This window comes from Suricata suricatta, chromosome 4, assembly GCF_006229205.1.
Source record: "Suricata suricatta isolate VVHF042 chromosome 4, meerkat_22Aug2017_6uvM2_HiC, whole genome shotgun sequence".
NCBI lineage: Eukaryota > Metazoa > Chordata > Mammalia > Carnivora > Herpestidae > Suricata > Suricata suricatta.
In genome coordinates, this window is record NC_043703.1 from 66,258,799 (window position 1) to 66,265,460 (window position 6,662).

The window sequence follows — 6,662 nt, forward strand, 5'->3', positions numbered from 1 at the left end:
TAGTTGCAATGTTGGTGCCGACTCGTCAGTGATGTTCACTGTCTTATGTAATTATTTTTCGTGTTGTTCTCATCCTCTATGATAGTCCAAAAATTACCAAACAAAATAGGAAATTTGGCTCGGGCTTCAAATGCAGACACTCAGAGAAGCCACGTTCCCCGATTAATTTCCTTCATTTGTTCATTCACTCATTCGTCCCATAGAAACCTGCAGAATATCTGTTGTGTTGAGCTCTGTTCCGGGAACTAGAATATAGACGATTTGGGTCATTTCTCAGTAGGCAGGCTCTCAATAAATCTGTTTAAAACAAATTGCCAAAAATAAACTCTAATCTTCACTATCTTTCCTTACCTCCAGTCCTCAAGAGTCTTAACTAGGTTGAAAGCAAGACAATCAAAAGGTCATGAAAAACTACAGAAATGTGGCCTGTAGAAGAGACGATATGACGTTAGTATGTTATTTTAAGTCCAGGATGTTTGCAAATCCTGAGGATAATGTGAAACCCTTGGGAAAATATTCTGCATAGCCTCTCTAACAGCACCTCTCAAATGCACCTTTCTAGTTCATAAAATTCCTTGTTTAATTTATGCTCTTATTTTATATATTATTACAAACGTTGCCTGTCATTCGGTTGTAAGTTCTTACAAGACAGGTATTAATTTCCAAATATGTCTTATAACCTATCAAAGTACCCCTTCTCATTCACTTTTTAAACAAGAATTTATTGTGCTCTACTGAGTTATTCCTATGGGCAGGACATTTTGGGCACAATCAATAGCACAACCAACTGTAAGATAAAGTCCTTCTTTTCAAGAAACTTCCTGAAACAAGCTCTGAGGGAAATGGGGGCTTCTACCTCAGGGCCTTTGCACTTACTATTTCCTCATCCTGGACCACTTTTGTCCAAGTTTCAACAGAGATGGGTCTCTCGCCTCTCTCAGGATATTTGCTCAGTCATCTTTTCAATGGAGGCCTCCTGGCCATTCTATTGAATACTAAGAAACTTTCCACATCCCCTATATTATTCTGTTTAATTGGGATGGAGAGGGGGAAATGTCTGAAATTAGAAGGTAAAGGAACACAGAAGCAAAGATATTGAATTGTCATCTATGTGGGTAATAGAATCCTGGAAAAATAAAAATGGAAATAATTACTCATAGGAGGAAGGTGACCCAGGTGCCGAAGTGATCAAGAAAATGACAAGAATGACTGAGCGTGACAGACAACTTCAAATACAAGGAAGGGTAAAAGAGAGCAGAGTTTGAAGGCATGTAGAGATGTGTTTCAAAGTTGCCAGAGGTTACAAGGAAGGAGAAAGGGTGTGAAGAGAACATTGTATAAGAAAGGCACTTAACTCACTTAGGATTGTCAGATTTTATAAATTAAAAATACATGAAGCCCAGTTAAATTTGAATTTCAGATAATTGTTTAGTATCACTAAATATCACTGCAAATAATATTTAGTATTACTAAATATTCCATAAATATTTCATAGGCACACATACACAAAAAATATTCATTGTTTATCTGAAATTACAATCTAATTGGGTGTCCTGTATTTTATCTGGCAATCCTAGATTCTTGAATATACGGGAAGTGAAACAGAACTGGGAGGAAATAGGATCCTCAGGGGAGAGCCAGAAAATGAAAAGTATGTTCAGAGAAGAGGTTATACATATTAATCAGTGGCCAGCAAACAATCGCTTCAATCGCTCAATGACTCAGCTTCCTCAGCTCTAAAATAGGGTTGATGAAACCTGCTTTATTTACGTGTTTCATTTGAGGATTAAGTGAGGTAATGTAAGCAGCAACCACATCAGAGATACTCAATAAATAGTGATTGTATTTTATTGAGAAAAGACGTATTTACAGTGATACAGGATAAAGGGGCTGGAATAGGGAGATTGTCAAGAGCACACCAAGGTTAAGTTTGCACTGAGCTTATCCAAAGGAAAATGATAAAGCAGTCACCTTTTACATGTAACTAAGGGCTAGGCAAAACCAACCTAAACTTGTAGAGACCCTCAAGATGAAGGAATGAGTTACCTGGGTTCTTCTGCTCCTAACTCTGGGCAGTTTATCCCAATACACCTCTTTGGAGCAAACCTGTAATTGGATCTTGCCAGAATCAAGAGTAAGGTCTTCTTATAGGCTGGATCTAATTTTGTTTCTTTATTTAAACATTTTTTAATGCTTTTTATTTATTTTTGAGAGACAGACAGAGGCAGCACAAGCAGGGGAGGGTCTGAGAGAGAGGGAGACACAGAATCTGAAGACAGCTCCAGGCTCTGAGCTACCTGTCATCACAGAGCCTGACACAGGGCTTGAACCCACTAACATGAGATCATGACCTGAGCCAAAGCCAGACGCTCAACAGACTGAGTCACCCAGGCACCCCCAATTTTGTTTCTTTAAAAAGAAGTAATGAAGCAGATATGTCATGATTTCAAAAGGCCTAGAGACTAGTCAAGGAGTGTGTGTAATTTTACTTCCTCTAAAAATATATTATCACTTTGGCTTCACATATTTCTAAGTTTTCTTTTTCCCAGGTCTGAAAAGATCTGGATCTTCATTCGCAGAAGGCATACCCAGCAAATTTTGCTGGCATCCTTGCCTCTATTTTAAAGTGAGAGTGTTCTGGCCCTTTTTTCTTATAATTTGTTCTTTGAAGTTGTCATTGATAGTGTCCAGTTATAATTCTATTTCCATTTGGGGAAGTGCCAGTGGGCAGATCACTCTGCATGTTAGTAATAACATGAAATAGTAAGGTGGAAAGAATTTTCAACAGAGGTTTCTCACAGCAGCTTTACATAATGTCCCATCCTTTGATAGCAATAATATGAAATTTATCATTCTGAAATAAGTGAGCCTAAATTTTGCTGCAAATAACTTAATAATTTAAAACTCCCAAAGAGAGAGGGGAGAGGTAAAATTCATTTTAAGATAGTGGCAGAGTCAATGCTCTGTGTTCACCAAATCTACTGTTTTCCTGCATACACAGGTGCTTTTCCCAGCTTCCTCTGGAATGAGTGGAATCACATGACTGAATTCTGGCCAAGGTAGGTGGCAATGGTGGGCACCATTGCATTACAACTTCCAGGTGCTCCTCTGTGCTTTTACCACTTTTGGCCAGTTTATTGCAGAGTCTAGTGGAGGGCTCTGAGGTTCTAGGGGACAGCAGAAGCACGGGAGGGAGGGAACCTACGTTCCTGTGTCTTAGCCCCAGTTATTCTCCACACGGCTACAAGCCAAGCACGTGATTGATTTGGGATGTGATTACACAGATCAGCATAGATAGACTGAGGGAAGGGAAACAGGGGAGGAAGTAAAGCAGAAGCAAGGTCACCTCTGTGGGAAACTAGGGCTTGATCACTATCTCAGTAGTACGCAGAAGATTTCTTTCAGTAGTCTTCTGAGAGGGTTAGGAAGAAACGTTTATCCAACAGCTCCCGTTCTCTACTGGTTGAGGGCATTCCTTGAAGATGCTAATCCCCAACACCCACACCCATATTTATGTGACACTAGGCCTGCGGGCTCTGCAAGATCCTGCTGGTGCTTTGCCATCAAAGTCCAACAAGTCTACCATTTTTTTTCTTACCCATTATCCATCTTTTTATCCATTTATTCTCCCAAGAAAACAGGTAATAATGGTTTTGTACATTTCATATTAAGTTGCCATACAGCAACAGAATATCCCAAAATAATAAAGACAATTTTATAAAGATAATTACAATATAAATAATAGCTTTGATGTATCAGACAGCAGATAAGTACTTTTCATGTAAAAAGCAAAATGGCACCTCATTAAAATGTCAGGGATTCTGAAGTTAAATGGGGATGCAGACAGTTCTTTGACTAGTGCCCCTCTGCCCCTTTTCAGTTGGCACATGCATTGCTTCAAAAAGGAAATCCAGGAATTCAAACTCGATAGGTCCATTATATGTTCAAGGGCTGTTTCAGCCAGGTGTCACCAGTCAAGAATATGTGCTTGCTGAATGACCTCTATTACCAGAGTAAATTTTGTTCTAATTTTATTTTGATTTTAATATGAAAATGGTTTCCCTTCTAAATGTGTATATTTTTTCTTATGATAAGTCTATAAATTAAATTTTGTTAAAAAGAGGAGGGTCTCTGAAATAATGTATTGCAAAAATGAAGACAAAGTACAATCATAGTGCACTGCAACACAGGGTTTTTTGTTTGTGTTGTTGTTGTTTGTTTGGGGGGGGGCGGTCATGTGGGGCTCTTTGGTTCATGACCTAAGTATCCCAGGCAGCCATCTGTGTCTTTTTGGTGTGAGCTGCCACTGCTGGTGTCCCTGGCTCTGAAGAGAGTCTTAGGATGATGGGTATTGGGTGTGGACAATGGAAATGTCAGTGCAATGAGTCAAAGAGTATGAAGGGTCTTTGTCCACTGTTCTTGGAGCCATAGGATGCTCTAACACCTCCCTTCCAAACAAGAGTCAGAGCACAGGATTCAGATCTGTGCTGGGTGAAAGGGACCTGAGGGTAGAGGCAGCTGATACCATGTCGTGCTTTTATATTCAATCTGACAAGTTTTGTTACTTATGTTTTTATATACATTTATATCTGTGTATCCACAATCTATATTAAGATATAGAACATTTCCACCACCCTAGATGGCTCTCTCATGTCCCTCTCCATTCAATACATTCCCCAGAGAAGCCACAATTCCAAATTCTATCATCATATATTATTTTCTCTGTTCTTAATGTTCGTGTAAACGATATCATATAGTATAGTTTTCTCTTGTTCCTGAGTTCTTTTGCTTCTCATATGTCTGCAAAATCCATCCATTTGTTATATGCAGTAATAAGTTGTTCCTCCCTTACTGCTCTGTAGTATTCCATAGTATCAGCGTCAGGACAGGGGAATCACATGTGCAAGGCCACTAGCCTCCTGTTTGGTTTAATGCTCTGCTGTTGACATCTTGAAATCATTAATAATTTCTTAACAAGGCACCTGCATTTTCATTTTGCACTGTAAAATTGTCCTATTAACTGTGTCACCAGACCTGACCAATATATAGCTCAATTTATATTTGTTGTACCACTGATGGACACTTGGGATATTTCCATATTTTGTCCAGTAAGCATAATTCTCTTGAATATTCTTGCATATATTTTTGAGACATGTACTAATTTCTGTTGGACATTCGCATCTGGGGATGAGCTTCCTGGGCAGTAATGGCAGGCATGTATTCAGCGTTAGTAAATACTGATAAGAGCTTTCCCAAAGACTTGTACCAGTGTACATACCCATCAGCAAAAACTAAAAGACAATTTCACATCCTCCTCAACAAGTTTCTTTTTTATTGTGGTAAAATATTCATAGCAGGTTTATCATTTGAGCAGTTTTTAAGTGTACAGCTCATCATCATGAAGCATATCCATGCTGCTGTGCAACCGTCACCACCATCCATCTCCGGAACGTTTCCAGCATGCTGAGCTAGGGCTCTGTACGTATTAGACAGTGACTCCCCATGATGGTAACCGCCAGGTCTAGAAACCTACTTCCTCTTCTCTATGAATTTGACAATTCTAGGTACCTTAATGAAGTGGAATTATATTTGTCCTTTTGTGTCTGCTTCATTTCACTGACCATGTTTCCTTTAAGGTTCATCTGCAACGTAGCACATAATAGACTTGTCTTCCTTTCCAAGGCTGAATATATTCCATTGTAAGTTTACGCCATACTTTGTTCATCCATATCTGTTGATAGATATTTGGGTTACTTACATCTTTTGCCTCTTGTGAATAATGCTCCTGGGAAAGTTTATGTGCAAATACCTGCATAAGTTCCTGCTTTCAGTTCTTTGGGGCAAATATTCAGAAGGGGAATTGTATCACATGATGATTCTATGTTCAATTTTTTGAGTAACAACCACACAATTTTCTGTGGCCGCTGCACAGTTTTACATTCCCACCAGCAATGCACAGTTACAGTTTCTCCAAATGCATAACAACCAGCAAGCCTTTTAATTTTATCCATTCAGGTGGGTTAGTAGAGAAATCTCATCATGGTTTTAATTACCCCAATCAGTAATGATGTTAGGAATCTTCTCATGTGTGTACCAGTGATCAGAATATCCTCTTGTAAAGTGCCTATTCAAATCTTTTTGCCATTTTTATTTGTCTCTTATTGATTTGTTTTTCAAACACATGTATTATAAATATCTCTTTCCTTTGTGTGGTTGGGCTTTAAACTCTCATGATGGTTTCTTTTGATGAACAGAAATTCTTTTTTTTAATATAACACAATTTATTTTTTAACATATGCAATTATTTTCCATCATTTACAATACAGTAGTTACAATGACACTCCAAACAGAAAAGCAAAGTAAAAAATCAAAACCCCAACTTCTATTTCAGGTAATTAGACTTATACATAAATTAGAAGGTTAAGTGACAGTTAGTTAATCAACTAATTTCACAGCTATCTGAAGTGGCAATCATTATATAGCAGCTTATCTATGATACATTCAAGATAAATGATACAATTTATTACTTGCCCATAAGCTAAAACACAGCCTGCTTAATGCCTTTCCTTAAATTCCACCTCTATACTACAATATACTTGAGGTCCATGTAAGAAAGTAGCTACCTTTTATATAGGAAATGGATGATTAAGTCTTTGGTGTTG